The sequence below is a fragment of the Schistocerca piceifrons genome, chromosome 2 (assembly GCF_021461385.2).
Source record: "Schistocerca piceifrons isolate TAMUIC-IGC-003096 chromosome 2, iqSchPice1.1, whole genome shotgun sequence".
Taxonomy (NCBI): Eukaryota; Metazoa; Arthropoda; class Insecta; order Orthoptera; family Acrididae; genus Schistocerca; species Schistocerca piceifrons.
In genome coordinates, this window is record NC_060139.1 from 240,716,646 (window position 1) to 240,742,105 (window position 25,460).

General features: G+C 43.2%; 1 protein-coding gene across 1 annotated transcript in view; it reads left to right on the forward strand.

The window, feature by feature from the left end:
- Window positions 1-2,554: 2,554 nt before the first annotated feature.
- LOC124776301 (serine protease inhibitor 88Ea-like) overlaps window positions 2,555-25,460 on the forward strand; it is a 31,867-nt gene continuing 8,961 nt past the window's right edge. Inside the window, exon 1 of the mRNA XM_047251226.1 lies at window positions 2,555-2,677. The gene's annotated coding sequence lies outside the window, so the exon portion shown is untranslated. The remainder of the gene's footprint in view (window positions 2,678-25,460) is intronic.

The following is a 25,460-nucleotide window of genomic DNA, read 5'->3' on the forward strand; positions in this document are numbered from 1 at the left end:
AGGGGAGCAAAGTAACTGATGATGGTCGAAGTAGAGAGGATATAAAGTGTAGGCTGGTAATGGCAAGGAAAGCGTTGTTAACATCGAGTATAGATTTAAGTGTCAGGAAGTTGTTTCTGAAAGCATTTGTATGGCGTGTAGCCTTGTATGGAAGTGAAACGTGGATGATAGATAGTTTAGACGAGAAGAGAATAGAAGCTTTCGAAATGTGGTGATACAGAAGAATGCTGAAGATAGATGGGTAGATCACATAACTAATGAGGAGGTATTGAATAGAATTGGAGAGAAGAGGAGTTTGTGGCACAACTTGACTAGAAGGAGGGATCGGTTGGTAGGGCATATTCTGAGACATCAAGGGATCACCAATTTAGCATTGGAGGGAAGCGTGGAGGGTAAAAATCGTAGAGGGAGGCCAAAATATGAATACACTAAACAGATTCAGAAGGATGTAGGTTGCGGTAGGTACTGGGAGATGAAAAAGCTTGCACAGGATAGAGTAGCATCGAGAGCTGCATCAAACCAATCTCTGGACTCAAGACCACAACAACAATATGTATTCTGCGTTTTGGCGCGAACACACATTTTTAAAATTTCAGGTTTGGCCAGAAACCTAAAAGTGGGCTTGACAACATCCGGGATACAAATTGGAAGCCTCTGATTTTGAATATAATTCACAGAATCATTGTTCACTGAGCTAGTATTGAAGTGTTGCTTCAAAATGTGTGTGTGGCAGGAAGGTCGTGTCATGCATTTAACTGTTTTTATTGGATTGCAGATGCTATTCATCATCACTGAAACTTTGGGAACTTATTGTCCATGAGCTCTACTATAATAAATAAAAAATAGATTGAAAACTACCATTTTCGGTCTATTTCATGAACCTTCCCTCTTTGGTTAAGTACGCTGCGTCCCGATTATTAGGACCAAAAAGCGATAACGTAGCGGTATCTGGTGTTTCCTTCTGTTTCCTCTGGTGCAAACGCTTGTTAACAGATACAGGCGAATAGTAGTGAACGTTGGTGAATTGTCTGCGGATGCCTATTCGTCTGTGTTCGCTCTGGGATTGTTGATATTTTTAAAAATACCCGATACTTAAAAAATTAATTTATGAGCCCTCGTTATACCGAAAATAATCATCGATATATCGACGGAAGACATATAGACGCACTGGTAAAAAAAAAAAAAAAAAAAAAAAAAGATCGGCTGCACACTGTAAATACACTGCCAGTTTTAGAGCTTTACATTTAAGTATTGATTTCCTATTAGATATTCGGTACATCAACAAGCTAACAGCCCGCTTGTCCCCCTTACAGCAAGTATTGAAAGGAAACCGATGCACGTTCACGCATGGCGATAACCACTTTGCTAACAATGGTAACTGGAGGTAAGTGGCACAATAGGTGTCCGATAGGTCCGTCACTTGGTTTCGTCACGTATCGGATTTGTCTGAAACATTCTGCGTCGACTACCCTGTTTTTCATTTCTGAAAACGCCGGCGACCTAGCAGCTGTAGTATCAAAACTGCGTGGTGAAGTTAAACGTTGCAGTTTCTGTTGGTAGCACCGAGCGCCGATTACCTCAGTGTATCTCCTCACATGTCCCCGTCCATCGCAAAAATCAATCTTGTCATTTAGACTTTTGTTCATCAGTTTCAGCAACTGTTTTTGAAGAATTCCGATATGAAGAAATAGCACACTAGTGGCGTTAAAAATTGTTTTTAATGCAACTGGTGTGCTATTTCTACACGTCGAATATGATGTTACCCATTCACACCGCCAACCGCCAGAGCAATCGTGTTTCTTCTGTGTGCCATATATACTTGCTTCACACAATCAAAGAGAAAGACTGGACCTGATGAAAGCTCAAAAACTAGTACGAGTCCGTAACAGTGCAAGAAAATTATGTTCTACTACAATATCAAGAGAACAACTTCCAATCATCATTATCATCTCTGCCTTTTCCCACATGTGGGGTCGGCAGAGAGAACAACTTCGAAATGGCAGTATCGAGTGCCGGTATTTTTATTTTATATTATATTATTTTCGCAATTTTCCATAAATATTGGAAGAGAACAACTTCCAATATTTATGGAAAATTGCGAAAGAAATTTCGATTTCGACATATCGGCGAAGAAAATAACGCCAGTATATAGCGATATATTTTGGAGAATATCGATATTTTATGAACATCCCTAGTTCGATCCGGCGCGGGGAGTTTGGGGGCACAGTCTGTCACGCACTTCACACACATCTGCACAATAATGAATTAGGTAAATGTACTTAGTGTGCGAATTTTCTCCCGGTGAATTGCAACTTCGCAGGTCTACTGTAGGCGGGAACCCCTTCTTCGCTCAAGAAGATCAGACGCCGGATGGCCTCCGGCGTGGCTGCGCCGGGCTGGGCGTTCCCCAAGGGCCAAGGAGGCGCGATGAGCCGTTGCCACTGACCGGGAAGTCGGCACTCAGCGCAGGCCTCTCCGCGCGCGCTGATTGGTCGGACTGAGGTGGTGGGGGACGTTACGCAAGCGCTGGGAAGTCCTGCAGCTCTCGCGGCGGCTATGAGCAGCGCCCTCCTGCCGGCGACAGCTAGTCCAGTTCCCTCCTCTGGCAGCGACGCACTGTCTGCAGAGAACACCACCCCACAGCGACGCACCGTCTGCGCAGAACGCAACTCGACAGGTAGGTCGCAGTGACCTAGGTCACGGCGCCGCGCAGTGCGTCTTTCGCTACTCGGTCGTCCTCGCAAGCGGACAGTGTGCGTGTTTTATAAGCTGCAGTCTCGCTCGTAGCGAGCTGTTCTTTCGCGTCGCATTCTGTGGTTTACCAACAGCAGTTCGAACCGCGTTGTCGTAAGAGCAGGTACAATGCATCAGCATTTTCGGATCTGTGTAGTATCCGCATTTCTCACTTTAAAAGTAGCAGTTCAGTCATTCACTGTGGGCTATTATATTGTGAACTCGCATTCGTGCTATAGGTTCTACGGTATAGGACACGTCGTAACAGCTCGGTATCCGTCCTTCCACAATAGATTGGGGGAAACCAGCAAGAAAAACCAGCACCTCCTTGCCTTCGTACTTTCGCGAAATCTGGAAAGTTAATCCGGTTAATGTGAGCAACCGAACCGATACTCTTCGAGCTCATAGTTGATTCTGTCCATATTGTATTTATTTTCTCTATTTGCCTGTTTAAAGAGCATTTTAACTCGCATGTCCGCGGCACGGTCTGATTAAAAAAAAAAAAAAAACTTTTCGTGAATACAGTGTGTTTCCTTGCCCTGAACACTTCTAACAATTAGTTAATACCCGCTACCAGTTACAATTTATTCGTTGTTTCACAGTTTTCTAATCTCAAGATCGAGCGAGTGCGGCAGTACGCGCAGTTCAACTACATGATTGTGACACTGTATGCCAAGCGCATGTGAAAGAACGTGTTAATTCGTTAACGGTCAACGTTAATGTTTTAAGAAGCCACTGCGTGTTATTCGGTATTGAAAGTCCAAGCTAGATACTAATAAATCGTGACCGTAGCGGTTACTGTAATGCCTTTTTGTTAATTTTAGCAAGCAGGCACGGTCGAGGAAAAAAACAATGTGGCTGTAGTTGTTTCACTTGTCAAAAAAGTTTTCTTTGTACTCTTTTCCATAAATTTGTTCTTACGTGCTGCTTTTTCTAGGCTACACGATAAGTTTTCTGTAACGCTCATTACATATTCGTTTTGTATTTGATCTGTCCAGCAGATCGTGAAATTTGAACTTATAACTATAAAAAATTTTGGGGATTATTGTCCATTTTTTAAGTAAATCTATTTCATTGGAATTCCTCTTGTGTTCCTGTCAGTATGTAGTCGTTTCGTTGTGCGTTATCAATTAAACACCAATATCTCATTTCCAAACTGTTTGCTTACGATACGTTTCGGAAACTTAAGTTTCTTCGTCATAAATCACATTCGATCTGTTGTTGACCTGCATGGCCCCTGCATTTGATATCTCGATTGGATTACTGAGAGATGTTCCACAGCTATCAACAGAAAACTACGTTGGACCCATAACAAAAAAAGTGAGAGTCAGCAGTTGTTAGCATCAGCGTCAAACTGTCATGATGCTTTCTGCAAGTCCTTCGGCCTACATGTGCTGAGAAGACTTTCGACTGATTCGTCAGCAAGTGTGACATTCCTTTCAAAGAACTGTTCCCCAGCGGCTGCAGTGTAGGCCGCTAGTGCTGTCGAAACGTTGGAAAGTTTGAGTGTGTCCGGAGAACCGGAAGCACGCCAGCAGCATGCCATTAGCTGGGCGCGAACGTATCAATGGTTTCATAATGTGGGGACACAGCCTCTTCAGAAAATACTTATCTTCTGCGTCATTGCATTCTGTGCACGAGTGGCCCCAAATGAAATAACAGTCCGGCCATTATCCGTTTCGTGCGCACGGAAATTACTCTGCTCCGGTTCACCCACAAAGCTGCATCGTGCAAGATGTCCTTTGATTTCTCGGGAAAAGATGAGAGTATTTAATTAAAATTTTGATCTACGGTATACGCGGAGATCGGCATGGTTTGTCCAGTGAATGTCGTGTAAAACTCAGATGTTCTGTAATTCTTTTTAGCTAGTATTCCTGGGCCGTGTTCCTTGCACATTTTGAGTAACAATCTTTCCATCTACAGCCTTACTATACAAACCATTGTGAAGTTTATGGCAGAGCTTATTTCCCGTTGTACCACATATTTGGGTTTCTTCTTGCATATCACAGCGAATAATAGTATGCCTAATAAAGCACTCATGTGTTCGAATCAGAATCAGACTTAAGGTAATTGTTCTGGAGCGCGGGAAGAATGCCTCGCAATAATGCTAGTTACGTAGTGCAGTTTCCATGTATCCTAACTATTTGTAGATGGAGGTCTTCTGCTCGCTTCGCTCAGTACCAAGATTGTGTGATCATGTCTTAATGTAATACTGTACACTCTTAACAGAAAAGTGTTTACAGAAAGGCCGTATCATGTCGCAAGAGGACTCAGATCTTGTTTTATTTTTTTTAACGCAAAGCGGCCCGGATCACGCTTTAGGTAATGGTTTCGGCCGAAGTAGACCATCTTTACGTTTGAGAATTAAAAAAACTGAAAAAAAGTCGAAAGTTTTGTCAAATGATTTAGCATAAGGTAAGAAATGAGATCGATTCGAGAAACATTTGACGGCATCTCAGTTGCTGTATATAAGTTTGGGCATCATTCATGTCACAAAACATTTGATCTTTTGTTTCAGTATTTTTGAAAGCGCGAAATACATTCGAATATCGATCAGTATTCTATTCTTATTAAGCATGTAATAATCAAGAAGCATAGAGGTTCCGATTTATGGTGTCATTTGATATTTTTTGACATTTTATTTAAACATTGCTAAGAGAAGCTGTTCGTGAGTATTTCAGTTTTCGCTCGAATCATAAACCTCATTTATGCAAAGCCAGACCTCAACGCTGGTAAATGTGATTCCCCGTTTCCCATTGATTTTTTTTAGCTGTGAAAATTTGGACTAAAATCCATTGCGTAATTTCTGATTGTGTTGCTTTCACTTCGCTGTTGTAATTGCTGTAATTTAATGCTACATATGACGAGGGCGTAGTTCTGCCGAAATGGATCGTAACAGTTGCATAAAACGTGATGTCTTCTGCTTCGTTCATAAAGCAAGTAATGGTCCAGCTTGAATGCCTGAGGTTTTGACTAACTCAGCAAGCGAAGGTCGTTAAATTTTACATGCAGCGAAGCGTAGTACTTGACGTTTTTCTGCAGTCAAGGTCAGCTCCCAGGGAAAACCAGTTGCTCTCTGCGGAATGGACTGAGCGCGTGTCTCTCGGCTGCTACATGAGTTACCGTACGTAAATTATCTCCGAAAGTGGAAATGTGATTTGTGTGTGTTGTAAATCCCTGGTTATCAGAGAGGCTTAATGTTCCGTCGACTATGGGGCTCTCACTGCTAATGAGAGGGGGGGGGGGGAGGGCGGAGAAAGGGGGGAGGGATCAATGATGCTCGAACAGCTAATTGAAACTTGAAAGCTGTGTGTTCGGTCCGACTCCTTCTGATTCAGAGTGTCTGTTATCATATGACCACAGTTGTGTATTGCTCCGGTTTCGATCTTGGTTACTTCTTGGAAAAAAGGAGGGGATGCGTTAGTTTTTTGCACGATTCACGAAAGTATTTGTGTACATATTTTCCATATGCAGAGAGAAAACATGCCATATGGACAGCTTCGTTACATTGTTTTCGCAGGATAGGCTGAAATTTCTATTATATTTAATGCGAGATATGTAAGTTGCATAATATGCATGTGTTACGTGATGGGAATGGTATGATGGATTGTTTCCGCTGAGCAGTGGAAAGCTACTTGGGCACCTGCTGTATGGGTAGAGACGTTTATACTGTCTTTTCTTTCTCCTTCCAAGTCTCTACCTTTCCTTCGCCAAGGCCGTGGGCGGATCCTCCAACATCTTCACGCGTCTCAAGGGGCCCTAGAAGTCGAAGGTACATTGAATTAACAATCGTCCTTCCTTGTTTACATTCTTGTCTACTGGTTGCTGAAGTTTGATCCAAGTTTGTCGTAGCGATTAATATGCGAGTGATACGTAGGTGCCTGCAAATTGTTCGTTCAACGAGTGTTCGCTGAAACCAGGGTCTTGGACTATTTGAATATAGACATTTGCACGCAATATTTCTACGAATTTGAACAAATACCTCAGTTAAATTGTTACGTTACTATATCGTTATGGCAATAGGGGAGTAGTTCAATAAATAACGGCCCACAATTTTTTTTCTCAGAACATACTTATTCTTAAGTGTTTGAATTTGATGACAATATCAGTCAACATTTTTTTTTTTTACATGTACTATTTTTCTACATGTCTCCATCGCGTTCCATGGCCATGCGTCAGCGTTGCCGTCTGTCGGAATTGTTCGGAACTTTGCACATCCAGAAAAACGTCAAATTTGGAGCACCTAAAAGGACACTGCCATTTATCTGTTTAAAACAGGGCATTATTTATTCAAGAGAAGATGACGTCTTTAGGGACGTAGTACAAGGACGGAACATACCAGGGATGGGGAAAGAAGTCTGATCATGTCCTTTCAAACGAACCATCCCGGCATTCGCCGGAAGCCACTTAGGAAAATAACGGAAAACCTAAATCTGGATGACCGAACGCGGATTTGATGAACCGTCGGCCTCTCGAATGCGAGTCCAGTGTGCTAACTACTGCGCCACCTCCTCGATATTTATTGAGCGACCCTTGTAAAAACCCAATGCGTTTCAAGATTTGCCCTCATTATCAGGTGCACAGAATACAGAACTATTACATATGCTCTAAAAGTAAAGCTGAAGCTTGACCCATGCATTGTTGTATAGCGCCCTTAAATAGGTTGAGGAAATATAATTCTGTGTGCCAAACGCCTGATAAGGTCTCATTGAGAGCGCTCAGCATTTCAGTGGAAACATGTACGTCCTGTCAGTTCTATGCAAGCTACCATACGTGTGGGGCTCAGGTCACATGGTGTAGCACAATTTATTGTTGTGGAACAATATCTCATTTCAAAAGACTGGTTGCAGTTTGAGACCAAATCAACTACTGTTTTTAAACAGTAGCACTGTCCACCGTCCAGACTGAATAAGATACATTTCTCCACCTTTACATACCATTTGCCGGTGATGCGCGAAAGACCGGTTGTCGATATCCCCAAGTATATGCAAGAATTTCTCTGATTTTTGCTTTGTGGCCGTATGTTGCACGAAGTGACACGTTTCTTGAATAATTGTTAAGTGGGCCTTTGGAATTTTGTGGCTAAGGCTTTTCAAGAAGCAGCAGCTCCTTACTTGTGACATATTCCCACTGGAGATTGTTGAGTATCGGCATTGTAATGTGTGACCGTAATTAGTACATGACGATTGAATTGATTTAACGCATTCACGCTAAGCCTTCCTTGCACGCACTGGCTAATCATCCCCGTTCACTAACACGAAACGTACGTCATACTACACTACTGGCCATGAAAATTGCTACACCAAGAAGAAATGCAGATGATAAACGGGTATTCATTGGACAAATATATTGTACTAGAACTGACATGTGATTACATTTTCACGCAATTTGGGTGCATAGATCCGGAGAAATCAGTACCCAGAACAACCACCTCTGGCCATGCAGCTTCCACATGATACCACCCTTCATCAAGAGTACTGACTGGCGTATTGTGACGAGCCAGTTGCTCGGCCACCATCGAGCAGAGGTTTTCAATTGGTGAGAGATCTGGAGAATGTGCTGGCCAGGGCCGCAGTCGAACATTTTCTGTATCCAGAAAGGCCCGTACAGGACCTACAACATCCGGTCGTGCATTATCCCGCTGAAATGTAGGGTTTCGCAGGAATCGAATGAAGGGTAGAGCCACGGGTCGTAACACATCTGAAATGTAACGTCCACTGTTCAAAGTGCCGTCAGTGCGAACAAGAGATGAACGAGACATGTAACCAGTGGCAACCCATACCATCACGCCGGGTGATACGCCAGTATGGCGATGACGAATAGACGCTTCCAATGTGCGTTCACCGCGATGTCGCCAAACACGGATGCGACCATCATGATGCTGTAAACAGAACCTGGATTCATCCGAAAAAATGACGTTTTGCCATTCGTGCACCCAGGTTCGTCGTTGAGTACACCATCGCAGGCGTTCCTGTTTGTGATGCAGCGTCAAGGGTAACCGCAGCCATGGTCTCCGAGCTGATAGTCCATGCTGCTGCAAACTCATAGTTGTTGTCTTGCAAACGTCCCCATCTGTTGACTCAGGAATCGAGACGTGGCTGCACGATCCGTTACAGACATTCGGATAAGATGCCTGTCATGTCGACTGCTAGTGATACGAGGCCCTTGGGATCCAGCACGGCGTTCCGTATTACCCTCCTGATCCTACCGATTCCATATTCTGCTAACAGTCATTGGATCTCGACCAACGCGAGCGGCAATGTCGCGATACGATAAACCGCAATCGTGATAGGCTACAATCCGGCCTTTATCAAAGTCGGAAACGTGATGGTACGCATTTCTCCTCCTTACACGAGGCATCACAACAACGTTTCACCAGGCAACGCCGGTCACCTGTTGTTTGTGTTTGAGAAATCGGTTGGAAACTTTCCTCATGTCAGCACGTTGTAGGTGTCGCCACCGGCGCCAACCTTGTGTGAATGCTCAGAAAAGTTAATCATTTGCATATCACAGCATCTTCTTCCTGTCGGTTGAATTTCGCGTCTGTAGCACGTCACCTTCGTGGCGTAGCAATTTTAATGGCCAGTAATGTATGTTACGTTGTTCTGAACTTCGGTCACCACGAACTGTCCAAGTGACCTATTTCTTTGGTAGGAGGAAAGCAAAGGCGATTACACGCACCAAATAATGTTCTTTTGTGCAGAAGATGCGGTACTCTTCGGACTGGTGGTGTCTCACTGTTTTTGACTTCGATCAACATAACGTCGGGCCTCCCGGCCACTAATGCCATACAATAATCTAATTTGTTGAGGATAATAATGTTTAATTATGGAAATTCAGTTCTGCACAATATGCAGCCAGCTATTCATTTTTATATCCAAACAAATTTCAGCACATTTGTGCCATCAACATTGTGTTCTTTTATTCAGGTCTCCTTATGTAGAGTGCTAGGTCTTGTGGTACCATTGTTGAATTATATAGCTCGCGATAGTTACTTTGTTTTACGTTTTCTCACCTGCTTACTCATCTGTTGTAGGAATACACACGCAGAAATCCAATAAATGTTTTTGAAGAGCCATACTTGCATGTAATAACGTCAAACTTACACAAAATAAGTTGTTTTTGCTGTGTGTTTGGTCCATGTTGCTATTCAGCTGTTTCCACCGAAACCCAAGCACACTGAAGCAAAAAAATAAAAAAAAAGTTTTGTTAGCTTCGAAGTTGCAACGTGCAAATGTGGTTCTTAAAAAAGAAAATTACCGGGGTTCCGTGAGTATTCCTACAAGACCTTACTATGCCAAGCTATACAGGGCGTCCCAAGAGGAATGGACAGTATTTAGGGATATGACAGGAACAATAACTCGAAGGAAGAAAAATCTACTTAAACCTGGACTCTAAAACGCACGCCTCAAGAGCATTGGGCACTTTTTCAGCTTCTATACTGTCAAACAAATCTCTTCTACTGGAAGCTCTTTGCTTTCCATATTTTGGGAGGTGGTAGTATGGGCCAAAACAGGAAAAAATTGTCTAGTAAACATGAGCTCTAAAATGCATACTTTAGGTGGACACTTTTTCAGCAGAAGAGATGTTTCACATTAGTGAAGATGAACAAGTGCTCAAAGCTCTTAAGAAATGCACTTTACAGCTCATGTTCATTGGGAATTTTCTCTTGCTTTGATCCATGGTATCACCTATTCCATGTTTACCATCCTTTTTTGCTTCGAAAGATCGTCCCTGTCGTATCCCCGAATATTGACCTCTCCTCCTGGGACACCCTGTACTGTAATCAAAAAATGATTCTAGCACCCGAGATTCACAATAATAAGAACTGAATAAAAGTGCCGGTAACCAGTTCTGATATGCTTAAACAGGTTTGGACATAAAAATGAATACTTGTTTGCATAATAGGACATGAATTCCCATCTTGAAATCTACAAACGCAGTCCCTGCTACCGCTTCAAAAACAAAGGATTGTGCGTAATCTTTAAGTCGGTCATTACTTTAAGCAGTTAAGTTGCTTACTCTCAATAATTCCGGTATTGTCAGATGCGAGTAAAATTTTGGCGGTCCGATACACTATCTGGAATCAGCTACTTGCATCGAAAGGTCGCTGTGAATCCAAACCGGTTTGCCAGAAGCGATATTACGTCGATGTGTGGGACGCGATGCTACCAAGGACACGTGCGGTAGGCTCACCGAAGTTCGCCGGGGTGAATCTGCAGGGTATAAGACGACGCTGACCGGGCGGCCTTAGAGCACCTGCCTGCCATCTGGCGGCCGCGCTAAGGAAACTTCTGGTCGCGCCTGGCACGTGCTGGAACTCTGGCATTCGCGAGGTGCACTCACGTGAATTTCCACTGAGCTTTCTGTAGTACGACAAAAAATGAATTTAGACAACACTGCGCCGTTGTTTAATCAGCTCGCGTCGCTACTGAATCATGTTTGGCTAGATAGTCGTAAACGGTAGACGTACATCTCGCAGTTGGTAAAGGTGGACTTACAAGCCCCTTTGACGGGGGCGTCTTGTCCCAGTCGTTTACTCGCGACAAACGAATCTGCTGCAATGTCCGTGGCGTATTGTTCCTGTACTGAGACGCGCTTGTCACGAGTGGCCGTTTGCGTTCACACGTCTGCACCAAAATTGTTGCGCAGTCTGACACGCCACCAAGACAGTGAGGTCATCACGCAACGCCCATTTGACAAAAGTCTGATCATAGTAACAGAATTAAAAAGAGGAATTTACAATAGTAATACAATTTATTGACGATGAGAAGAATCGTAGCAGAAAGTCGTATGGTAAACTTTCTTCACTGCGCAGAACTGGAAGAATAGGAAGTGTCCAGACATTTCAGTACATTTGTTTACCGAGCAAATAAAAATAGTATATTAAATAATATTTAGAAGGCAGTACAAATCACATCGCCTCTTTACTGTATTTAGACATAGTGTAGGCCATTTCTTTTTTCAGATATTGCAAGAACACAATAACCTTTTTTTTTCAGAAGTGGCGAGAAATGTCTAACTTCTGATGCTAGCAGATGCATGCCCAGTCGTCAGCACTGTATTAAAACTCCACGCTCGGCACTATCAATCGATCATTGAGGTTACTGACCCGACCGCGAGGTGATTGGCGGCTGATTTACATGCTGGCATGCGACACTCTCCCATCACGTGTAAAATAAGCTGAAAATGGACACCAGGCACAATATATGTCGCATCAGTTTCTATATCACTGCAAACTTAACGCCCAGCGCTGCCAAAAGTCTGTGGTTCAGATTTGTCTTCTTTTAACTTTATGATGTGCCACACCCGTTTTCTATAGCTAATGGCTTGTCGATCCCGTAGTCTCGTTCTGCAAGGCAGTCTAATGTTAATGGTTTTCCACGGTCCGCATTTCTCGTCAGTTTCAATCATATCAGCAGTTTCGCTTCGTATTTCGTCTGCACTTATTAAGGTTGTGCACTTTAGGAAATCATTAGGCTATTCGCTTAATGAAGCGCAGCCCTAGTCGGTCAGATCATACAGATGCCTGCGGGCCGATTGCGTAAGCTGAGTTGTAATTCAGTTAGAGCTAATGGAAGGCTTCGATTTATTGGAAAGATACTGGAAAACTGCAGTTCATATACGAAATACGTAGCTTGCAAAATTCTTGTATGGAATCAAGATTGGCTTGCCTTCATTAATGGTGCACGAGTAGTTCACCTACGTACTATTGTTGTCTATTGCATGTGCTCCACGTTTTACGTTTCAGTTCTTACAAGTTTTTCATAGCTATTAAAAATTCACAATCACGAATTTTGAGGAATACCTGTACGGCGCTAGGAGAAATTATTTTATAGTTCGTAGCCCGATTTAAAAACATGGTGCTTTAAAAATTCATTTTTATTTCTATAATTTTTCTTTTTCGGTGACACTGAAGAGTGTGTTAAGCGCACATGTACGTGTTTCAAGAGTTTCCCTTGTATCTTTTTTTTTTTAAATATCTGTTGGCTGCAGGGTGGAACAGCAACCGAAGTGACTACGTGGCGTTAATATGGTGCATTACAGTCTGCTGTAAGATCTTTTGTGTCAGTTTCAGTAATGCGGACTGGAGATCACGTAAATAACCGTCCTTTTCAATAGGTGTGCTAAGGATAGTAGTGTTTTTAACGATGAACATCACAACTTCTGCAGTGCAGAACCAAATGTTCACATGTTTCTGGTTCTTTGCGAAAATTATGATTAGTTTTCTGATCATAGTTTTCACATAAAGTTACAGCCCAATATGCCATTATTGAACATGACGAACAAATTGCAGAACTGCAAAAAATCTCGGTTCTGCGCACATTGCCACACCGCCTTGAATCTTTTCAGTAACGTACATTCTCTGCTGTGTAGCAGTCTTGCAGCCTCTTAGCGTCTCTAAAGGTACCCTGCACATAAAGGTTGCTTTAGTACATGGTTATTGCTTTTTTTAAATGACTGAAGCGATTTCACACATTTACTGTAGCTACATTATATGACATATTATCACACAGCTTTGCACACCCATAGAAAAACTCTAAAAGTTGTATTTGACATTTTAGAAGTGCTCAATATGTGGCGCACAATATTTCTGCAGATATCAGGTTCTTCCCACGTTCGGCGCAGCATGTCCGTATCAATCTGTTCAAAACTATAAGCTCGCAGTTCTGGTACGTTTGTTGGTAGAGGAGGTGTAATCACTGAATCTTTCACATAACCCTACACAAAAGACCACATCGGGTTAGGTCGGAAGAGTGTGGAAGCCATGACGTAAATTGCTGTTCATCAGCTCCCAGCGGTTTCCAATTTCCTGTTTGAGAATTCACGAACATCATGATAGAAGTGGGGTGGATCTCTATACTGTTGGTAAATGAAATCCACACGGTGGGTTTCCAGTTGTGCCACTAGCCAATTTTCCAGCATGTCCAGATACACGGTCATTTCACTGAAGAAAAAGGGGTTGTCAACTTTAACGCATAATTTTTGGTGAATTTCGAATGTGCTGCACGGTAGCGTGGGGATTCTCTGTCCACAGATTTGCACATTGTGCCTGTTCACTGTATCATTCAGAAAAAAATTGTTGCTTCATCACCGAATATGTGTTTCTCACGAAACCCATCTCCTCTTCCATAAGCTGTTGCAATTGTGTCGAAAATTCAAAGTGTCTGACTTTGGTTCAATTGGCTATGAGCACTATGGAACTTAACATCTGAGGTCATCAGTCCCCTAGAACTTAGAACTACTTAAACCTAAGTAACCTAAGGACATCACACACATCCATACCCGAGGCAGGATTCGAACCTGCGGTCCCGAACTGAAGCGCCTAGAACCGCTCGGCCACACCGGCCGGCTGTCTGATTTCATCATCGGGAGCCAGGACTTGTAGCAATAATTGTAAGCAGCAGGGCTTCGGCTTCAGTCGTTTCCTGAAGTCCTTGCAAAAAGTCAGTTGTATGTTAAGCTCTCTGCTTGCTCTGTTCATCGACTTCTGTGGACTACGTGCGAAACTCGCACCCACCCGCGGTCAACCATTAGTTTGTGGCATGTTAAGCTCTCTGCTTGCCCTGTTCATCGACTTCTGTGGACTACGTGCGAAATTCGCCCCCACCCGCGGTCAACCGTTTGTTCACTCACTGCAGGCCGACCCGTTGATTTCTCCTTACCAGGCATCTTGAACTTAAACCTTTGCATGCTATCGCCGAATAGAGTTGGCAGTGTGTAGATCTTGTCGAACTTTGCTCTGAAGCGTCGATGCACTGTTTGCGGCAGACTGATGGGAATGCGTTTCAAGCACAACGTACGCTTTCTCTGCGCCTGTCGCCATTGCTGCGCTCTCGTGACAGAAATCTGAAATTCGGCTGCAACAATACAAATATTTTTTGAGTTTTTCTATATGAGTGTTGAGTTTTGAGGCAATATGTCAACTATACAACTACAATGAATTTATGAAATCGCTTCGATATATCTATACGTGTGTGGTGACGCATAAAGCGGCGCTTCTCTTTATGACAATTGCCGGTCGCTTCCGCGTTGCTGAATAGCGCGTGCGTGAGTCACAGTCATGAACCAACTCTGCTCACAATGCAACTGAGGGTGCGCCTCCTCGGAATTCTGCACAAATAGTGGCGTGAAAAACAAACGCTGTGTGACTCACGCATCACTGTCTTTTTTACGGCTCCTTTCCTGATATGCGAGGCAGGGTAAGAAGCATAGCACGCACGAGGTCTGGCGTAAAACTGTTTAATATCACGGGGTGTTATTTCCAGTGTTTGTTTCTCGTACGTACACCGTGAATACCACGCTAATGGGGCTTCGCAATGTGACCCAAGACATTTTCCTGGAAATTTTTACGGCGTTTCACAGAGAATTACTTCCCATTCGTATGATGAGCTTTTCTGTTTACTGTTTTCCGCTTGAGTTCCATCGAAACCAAATTTTCGAAGGCGTGTTGAATCATGGCGTTGTAAGGTAAACTAGTCCTTTCAAACTGCATTCCAAGGTTCGTTTGTTTAATGTTTTGATAGACATGAAACATTGATCACTTTTTTCTTTTGAACGTTGGAACAATTAAAAATGTGTTTTCCTTACCTCTAACTTGTTCTCGAAATGAAACTTTATTTGTTGCAGAGTTCAAATTTGGCGCAATCCACTACATGTCTGGTGACTAAGCCCCGTGAGCATTCAACTGCCGAAATCCGAAACTTATTTTTATTCACATCTCACTGGCTCCCTTTACTGCTCTGAAAATGTGCAGTTTTATGTCTGTGTTGTTGGTAATACGCTGGAAGCAATCGTAGATAGTATAGCTAACAGCCATGTCTTGAATGAATAATCACGTTAGCAGGAAAGTTTCAGACGATTTGATTTACGTGATGATCAATTAAAACGAGTTCGATAGCTCGGGATTCTAACCAGTAAACCATCTGTTGTGGCAGATTTATCGGTCTTAAAGCATTCAAACTAAACTCGCTAGTAACATGTGCTCTTACAGTGACTTTGACACTTATATGCAGTTTGATAATGCCGGATTGACATGTAAGTATTATCGGAAGACGAAATGTGTGGTCATTTACAGGAAATTAAAATTCATTCCCATGTCGGGAATCGAACTCGGGCCTGCTGGGGAAAACCAGCTGTCCTAGCCACTTTTTTGACCCGAGAGAAGGGTTGGGGGCAAAGAAGGCAGGGGACGTCTTCCCATTGCCGCTCTCCCAGAGCCAAGGAAGGAAAGGGGTATGACAGAATCAAAAGAGCTTTAGTCGATCAAATTCATTTATTTACTTACAAGTATAGATATATTTCATTTATTTATTTATTTTTTATTTTTAGTTTTTTAATATTTTTGACTAGATCCTACTACGGCCACCAAGAAGCTTCCGAGACGTGTAGACAAGATGGGAGTCGGAGAACTCACTTCCGAATTTCGAAGTTTGTGGATGGAGCTCACATGACAAGAAAGTTAAATGAGATTATTGCTTTTAAAAGCGGGAAACAACTTTTGTAAATTCTTTAGGAGTAAAGGAGACCACACACCGAAAAGCAGAAGCGTTGAATCGTCGACAGGCGCACTCAAGTAAGAAAGCAAACTTGCTTGCTTTCGGAGATATCATTTTTTAACCTCTGTTTGTGTGTGTGTGTGTGTGTGTGTGTGTACTCTAGCTCGGAAAACCATTACTGCGAAAGCTAGCAAGTTTGCTTTCTTTTCTATGTGTGCCGTCAACATCTCAACGCGTTTGGTTTTCGGTGAGTGGTCTCCGTTACAGCTCAACTACTTACATTCTGCCAGAACATTCTTTAAAAACGTTAACCTTTGTGATGTTTATGTCCTATTTCTGAGTGAATTATTTCCGTATTCCAGTTATAAATAATGACAAGTGTAATGACAGTGACGTAAGTCCTGTTTGCATTGTCATGTCTCGTCTACTACATCTACATCCATACTCCGCTAACCACTGTGTATTGCATGGCAGAGGTTACTCCCCACTGCACCAGTTATTAGGTCTTCTTCCCGTTCCATTCATATGCGGCGCGTTGGAAGAACGACTTTTTAAATGCTCCAGGCTGGCGGTAATCAAACTGCTCTCGTCTCCATCCTGTATAGGATTAGATCGTGGGAGAGTGCACTTGTGGCCAGTTTTGAACAATAATAATCACAGTTTCATCATAGTCTACAGTGTAAATAAAACTGTTCTCACAAATGGAGTGATTTAGGAATTACTGTCTGAGAAGGGCACTGTGTTATTGTAAATCGGTATCTCTCCTGGGGAACGTGTTTATTTACCTGCCCTAAAAAAAAGGGGCAATTTGTGTAAAACTGACATCTAGACGCTTGGAACGAACTGCTCTCACTATCGCTAGAAAGTTGCGTATTCCACTTAGTTGAAGCACACATAACCAATGTGTAAGTGCCACCCTTACTGCGCGGAGTGGCCGCCTGCTTTGAGGCGCCATGACACGGACTGCTTTCAGAAATTTGGTCCCGTAGGAATACACACACATCTGAACTTTTCCGCTCTAAGTTGCAAACATTTTAATTCTACTCATAACGCGCAACACCTGTCACTTTACCGTAATACCGAAATTTGTGAAAGGGCAGTTACTCAAAATAATGTTATCATATTCTGCTTTCTTTCCTAAAGTCACACGTGTCAGCAATAGCGACGGACATTTAATAATCTCCTGCTTGTGATCCTCGTGGTCAGTCTATCGTGTTCTTTCTTTAACAAGTTCATTCGGGACTTCCTACCGAAAGAGAGCAGGCGGGTGGAATCCAAAAGTACTGTACCGGATGTTCGTGAAGTACATGTTCATCATTACTTCATTTCTTTATGGTTAAATGTATTTCAGAAAAATCTTTATTTTCCCATATATTAGATACCGACAAGTTAATCTGGCCTCGTCATTCATCTACAGTATCATATTCAACTATTTACGAGCTGTCTAAGATAGTTTTTAGGTTTTTGAGAAAGAATTGCAGCAGATATCTGTACAAAGGACTTGTATTCACGTGGAAAGATTTCAGATAATCTTCCAGTCATACTACTTCCAGAGGGTAAGCGTGATTCTTTTAGAGACAAAGGCATTCGCCAGTCGCTGATAATCCCGATGTGGAGGACGTGTGTGTCCGCAGAAATTCACCCAAGAAGGGAGAAAATAGTAACACGGCTATTTTTTTATAACTTGTTCTGTGAGTTTGAGAACTTAGTATCCCAAAAACTAAATTTGACAGGAATTGCACAAAATCCATTGAATCTCATTTCATTGTTACTTATTTTTATAGTATTAATATGAATATGAATGCCACCATTTTTGATCCAACGATCTGAAATTTCATCTTCATAAAGGTCAGATTCAGAGTATTCAACGAGATTTTCATAGCAAATATTTCTTCATAAACCAATGGTGTTAAGTTTTCACTGAAAATTTAAAAAATCTGAAACAGAAAGATGTCTGAATGGTTGAGTAAACCCTTGTTGAATAGCAACAAAAGCAGTCAAGAACAATGCCAAATTAACACTCATGAAACCGAAGAAACAGAAATAGTTTTCAAAAAATCCAAGCATTTCTTGTAGCGCTCGCCAATACCAAATCTGCGATTTTCTTTAATTACAGACAATTACTGGTAGATATAAGCGAGAATTTCGTGATACATATAAAATCTACGCCCAGATTTCAGGAGGGGGCAAATGTCCTCACTTTCTCCACCCGCCACCCCCGCCCCTCTCTTTTGCGGACGCTTATGCTAGAGGATATGTTAAAACTGTTTAGTATGCTGTTAAACACTTTAATATGCCTTACTTCTTGCAGTAGGACCCTGCGTAGTAAAACGGTATTGTGCACAAGCCATAACTTCCGTTTAAATATCTTCGCTTTTTTATGTTAATGTAATTTTCCTTGTGGCGATAAGATGTTTGGAAACAATGTAAGAAACTTCTTCGCCTCTCTAGCGCCTCCGTGAAAAATAATTTCCACTGCACGTAATTGAGAACGCACAAGAAGTACGCTGGTTTCAGCATCAATCTGTATCCTCTGTTCAAAATGGCTCTGAGCACTTTGGGACTTCTGAGGTCATCAGTCCCCTAGAACTTAGAACTACTTCAACCTAACTAACCTAAGGACATCACACACAACCAAGCCCGAGGCAGGATTCGAACCTGCGACCGTAGCGGTCGCGGTCGCGCGGTTCCAGACTGTAGCGCCTAGAACCGCTCGGCAACCCCGGCCGGATTGTATTCTCTGTTCTAAAAGTCTTTTCTGTAATAACTTTCGTAACGAAATTTCAACTAAAAATTTGTTTTCGGTCGTCTGACAGTGCGCCGAATTGAAGGGGATGAGTTCTACAAATGCATAGAAGTCATCGGGAAAGACTTCGTTCTTATATTTGTAGATTTAAAGTAATCAGCGCTTCATTTTGCCTTGATCTGTTAGTATTTTAAGGAAGGGGGGATGATGTGATAATACTTCTTGATCGCCGTCCGCTCCCAGTAAGTGCGCAGATGCGATGGGAAAAGGGTTTCTGTTCAAACCGTGCGTTGAAATCACCAATGTTTTTCACAACACGTTGTAGGTTTTGTTGGGTAACTGATCACTTTCCAGAGGGTCAAAGATAAGGAAGTTTTCGGTTTGTGTGTTTTGCCCCGCCTTGAGCTGTGTTGTTTGCAGACATATTGTGTTCAGCTGTTGTACTTTTTCGCTCAACCGTCGACAGCACGGCAGCAGCATGAAGCGCGAGACAGAAAGTGAAATCAGCTAGCGTGACGCATTTGCAGGTGGAGTTCGCTCGTTAGTTGTGTAAGCAGCCACGCTGCCAAAACCAGCAGTCGCTGTACCCCGTGCTGCGTAGGCACCCTGCGACCTAGTTGACTGGAGCGTGGCCAGCGCGTGACGTCATCGCTACGTCACGGCCGCTTTCTCCGGAATGTCAAACAGGCACGCCTGCCGACGCTTCGGCGCCAGCAGCTGCAGCCCACGGCGCTCCTTTTTTTGTTTTTTTGACTGTCTCACCCTTAGCTAAGACTACAGCACACACGCTGACGTCTTGAACACGACGTCCCTTGGTAGGTGAAAGATGATGTCAGGCACGTCACTCGCAAAATTTACTGTATTCTATCCCCCCCTCCACCTACTTTCTGCAACTACACCTACACTACACAAATCAAAATGTGATACCTGGTAGAGAAGGCATTAACCATCGCGGAGTCGTACGTACAATTCTGAATGATTTTAATATATTCCCCTCTGACAGAGAAAGACGTCTGGAATTTATTTCTGTATTAGGTTTCCTTCTTAGAGCATCTGCTTGAGGATTCTATGGCAGTTCTCTGACTCACGGGAATTGCACACACGTGACTGTTTGCGCTGTTCGCTCATATACTACACTCCCTTGCGCCCAATTTGAAATGGATTCCATATGCTTCAGCTGTATTACGGTACGCGAATATTTTAACCGCCCTGTTTCACAAATAACATTTTTTTTTTTCCGCAGCTAGACATAGGGCCCACTCCATTTTATATCCTCGCACATGTCTTTAGGCCAGGACAATGCATACGCTCCGCCAGACAGTGTTTGAGGAAGAACATTTGTGTAAATTGGTTTAGGCAAACAAAAAACATAAAGGAGCCTGGCTGATTAAGGATCTGAACCGCTATGCTCCCGATGAGGAGCTCGATGTCTTAACCACTCAGTCAATTCGCTCAGAAGCGACATGAAATCGTATGTACTTGTAAAATCTGTAACGAAGCCGAATGGTGACTGTTTTGTTGGAAGGTTTCGAGAAAATGTGGCATGTCCAACCGGAAAGGAAGACGCATACAAGACGCTGGTACGACCTACTCTGAGTAATGCTTCAGCGTTCGGAGTTATTGTCTAGTAGGTGCGGCAATAGACATAGAGCTAATTCAGAGGATCTCTGTGGGACCATACAGGTCAGCGTACCCGGTAAGAAAGTGGTACAGAGATGTGCAGAGGGCTTAGTTGACGAGCTTCGGAACCAAAGGCGGCCTTGTCTTCAAGAAATCTGTATTCAGGTACGCTGTGCGACAAACCTGCTGCCTTCATCGTGTGTCAGAAGCGGAGATCACGAGAATAAGATAAGTGATAAGGGCGCATACAACGGCATGTAGGTAGTCGTTTTTCCCTACCTCAATGCGAGATAGAATGGGGAATATAATGGCTAATAACATTACGTACGAAGCATTCGTCATCAGGCACTTTACGGTGGGTTACGGAGTGTATATGTACACTACTGGCCATTAAAATTGCTACACCACGAAGAAATGCAGATGATAAACGGATATTCATTGGACAAATATATTATACTAGAACTGACATGTGATTACATTTTCACGCAATTTGGGTGCATAGATCCTGAGAAATCAGTACCCAGAACAACCACCACCTCTGGCCGTAATAACGGCCTTGATACGCCTGGGCATTGAGTCAAAGAGAGCTTGGATGGCGTGTACAGGTACAGCTGCCCATGCAGCTTCAACACGATACCACAGTTCATCAAGAGTAGTGACTGGCGTATTGTGACGAGCCAGTTGCTCGGCCACAATTGACCAGACGTTTTCAATTGGTGAGAGATCTGGAGAATGTGCTGTCCAGGGCAGCAGTAAAACATTTTGTGTATCCAGATAGGCCCGTACAGGACCTGCAACATGCGGTCGTGCATTATCCTGCTGAAATGTAGGGTTTCGCAGGGATCGAATGAAGGGTAATGTAACGTCCACTGTTTAAAGTGCCGTCAATGCGAACAAGAGGTGACCGAGACGTGTAACTAATGGCACCCCATACCATCACGCCGTGTGGTGACGATGATGGCGATGACTAATAGACGCTTCCAATGTGCGTTCACTGCGATGTCGCCAAATACGGATGCGACCATCATGATGCTGTAAACAGAATCTGGATTCATCAGAAAAAATGACGTTTTGCCATTCGTGCACCCAGGTTCGTCGTTGGGTACACCATCGCAGGCGCTCCTGTTTGTGATGCAGCGTCAAGGGTAACCGCAGCCATGGTCTCCGAGCTGATAGTCCATGCTGCTGCAAACGTCGTCGAACTGTTCGTGCAGAAGGTTGTTGTCTTGCAAACGTCCCTATCTGTTGACTCATGGATCGAGACGTGGCTGCACGATCCGTTACAGCCATGCGGATAAGATGCCTGTCATCTCGACTGCTAGTGATACGAGGCCGTTGGGATCCAGCCTGGCGTTTCGTATTACCCTTCTGAACCAACCGATTCCATATTCTGCTAACAGTCATTGTATCTCGACCAACGCGAGCAGCAATGTCGCGATACGATAAACCGCAATCGCGACAGGCTACAATCCTACCTTTATAAAAGTCGGAAACGTGATGGTACGCATTTCTCCTCCTTACACGAGGCATCATCACAACAACGTTTCACCAGGCAACGCCGGTCAACTGCTGTTTGTGTATGAGAAATCGGTTGGAAACTTTCCTCATGTCAGCACGTTGTAGGTTTCGCCACCGGCGCCAACCATGTGTGAATGCTCAGAAAAGCTAATCATTTGCATATCACAGCATCTTCTTCCTGTCGGTTAAATTTCACGTTTGTAGCACGTCATCTTCGTGGTGTAGCAATTTTAAAGGCCAGTAGTTTAGTTGGATCCTGTTTATAATCGCATTGTGATCGCGACCACTGCCCTCGCCCGCGAGTCTGCCAACGTGACCTTTTCTGGTGTTGGTATGTGATCGTAGGGGGTCCTTTTGATATCCCTGTGTGAACTAGCTAGAAGCAAATCTTATACTTACAGCCACCCAGTCCTGTTCCACATCTGCTTCGCAGCGTGGATCCAACGGAAGCCACGTTTAACGCTAGGAGCGCACCGATGTGTAGAAAAGAGCAGCTTAATACAATACCACCAAGTTAATAAACATTACGTGAACGTTAGATACACTCCTCAAAAGAATTGGGTAACATGACTAGGCGATTGCCATATCCCATTGAACAATAATTGAGGACTGGATGCTTTATCAGTTCATACTATGAATAACACGTTTCGCAGTGACGAAGTTGCCAGTTGACATGAGAGTAGCAGAACTGAAGGCGAGCTGCAGGATGTCGTGTCAAGCGAGGTACTCTGAACAGGACGTGTGGGTCGTAAGGTCCTTTCTCTAACCTGTTCATTAGTCTGCTCAGACAAAGCGGCTCCAATGCCCTTTCTGAGATCGTCTTGCAGTGCTCTGGCGCTATCCGTGCGACGCCGCAACGAAAACATGGCCAGATATCGGTCTTCACATCGGATTCTAATGCGTCGGCGACCTTGCCCAACTCGCCTTATGTACTGACCTTTCTCTCTGTAGTGTACCCACAACCTACGAATAACACACGGAGAGGCGGTGGCATTTACAGCAATACGACCGAAAGTTCGTCCTTTTGTACCAAACAGACCGCCCTTGCTACTTGCACTGCATTAAGATGTCACATTGCATGTGCTTGGTTGAATACAATGTCCACAAACAAATGCCATCTGTGTACATCACTTAAAAAGACTGGGACACCGCTACTCTGCACTGTAGTGCATAACACAGCCAATAGATGGCAAATGATTTTAATTGTTGCCTACATTGAAAGCGAAGGTCCCAAGCCATTCAGTAAGATCACAGGTACTACTTGTATCAAAATAGATTTAAGATATCGGACGTTGATACACATGTCCCCTAATTCTTTTGAAAAGTGTAGTTTTATCATTTTTAAGTCGTTGCACTCACCTCAAAAGTCCCTCCTTTGGCGATTTACATTTCCTTGGCAGGGTATTTTGGTAGATACTGTGAGATCCAACAAATCTTTGAAGCTCAACGCATATCCCTTTACTCATGCTCGATGTTCTCAGAAACATTTTGAAGACGTGTATGGGAGATATGTCGTGTCATGCGATGCGACTGTATATAAAGTCTTACTTGGATCCAAATCTCGTTAAACTCTTTTGTAAGGAAAACCACAATTGTTACAATGATCCGTTGATGCTTTAAATCAGGGGTGTAGAGACCTGCTTTAAATCAGGGGTGTAGAGAGACCAGCTAATGACGCAAAAACGCAATATATACGAGGGAAACAAAAAACAAAAAATCGTACGGAAAAAACGACATTATTGTTTACTTTCGTCGCAAAATGTTGAAATGTGCGTGAAATCTTATGGGACTTAACTGATAAGGTCATTAGTCCCTAAGCGTACACACTACTTAACCTAAATTATCCTAAGGAAACAAACACACACATCCATGCCCGAGGGAGGACTCGAAACTCCGCCGGGACCAGCCGCATTGTCGCAATAGGTTCGAGGCACTAATGTGTACGTTCATGAAGCTCTCTGAAGCCCCGTATATATGCAGAATGCACGAACCATAGACAACTGAACAATTACGTTCCCTGCAGCCTTACATGCGGCTCTTGTTGCCGCGACTGCATTGTTGCGCAAGTTCAAAAATTAGGTGCCTTGAGACAAGCTATTCCGATTTTCGATCCCCGTGCTCCGATTCCAAGTATACTGGCGTGGCTCATAAGAACTAAGTTCTATTACGGCCCACCGTCCTATTTCCTGGTGGTAATGCAATATGAGTAAAAAAATTACAGGAACGAACGGCTTACCGGCATCCCTGCTTTAAATGGAGCGAAAGGGATCTGTCCCAAATAAGACTTTGTTCTGTCTCAAAAGATTGCATAACATGAATTTTTTAAAACTGCGACTGCGAAATGGAGGCCACAAAAACAAAAGACAGCTTGGGTGTTCTGAAAAGCCCGATGTTCATTTAGCCCTTTTGTTACCATCGAATGAACCTAAAACTTCTTACTTCCCATAAGTCTGTTTTCCCGAGATCTGATAAAGAGGGCGAAAAGACAACCAGTATCGACAGAATTCTCTGTTGAAACAGAGAAACGCACAACGCGAAAAAGAGCAAAAAGGAGCACCGTAGCAAATGGAGGCGAACACATGCTAATGCGCAGTCGCAAACAGTTCGCCAGTGTTCACCACAATTTGCATATATCTGTTAAAAAGGATTTACACAAGAAGGAATGGAAGAGAACACTAGATTACAAACATAGTCTATGAATGGTGCGTTATTGCTTTTTGGCGCCAATAACCACCACCACAGAATACAACACCACACTGTTAGAGCCACGATGCAAAACTTTGGTATTCAGAGACGATTATTTCGTATGTTGAGTGCGCTGTTTTGATGGAGTAATCAAAATGGCGCAGAAAAGGAAGCCTTTAGGTGTTTCAATTTGGACGTAAAACGTGAAACGCGTGGAGGTAGTGCACTTGAGGCTCTAGTTTTCTTTACAATCGGTCCAAAACTTTGGGCATATGTCGATATACACATTTCGCTGGTTTCTCATTACAGTTGACGAGGAAATTTAAAAGCAGAACACTTCTTACCAATGACGAACAGAATTGGGGGAAAGGCTGACATTTACGCTCTTCGTTATTAAGAATTGAAGAAATTTACGTTTGTGATTGTTTCCCATTTCAAGAGCTGCCATATGTTAGTTTATTATGTATGAAGTGACATACGAAGCATTTTGAGGATTTTATTAATGAACTATAAGGAAGATAATGTCAACAAAACGTGATTAATTAAATATACATGCGACTCATCATATAGGCTACTTGATGAAATGTGTGGTAATGTTTGTTAGAGAGTAGATAGCGTGATGCTGGGTAAACAGTATTTATCATCAGAAATCTCTAAAG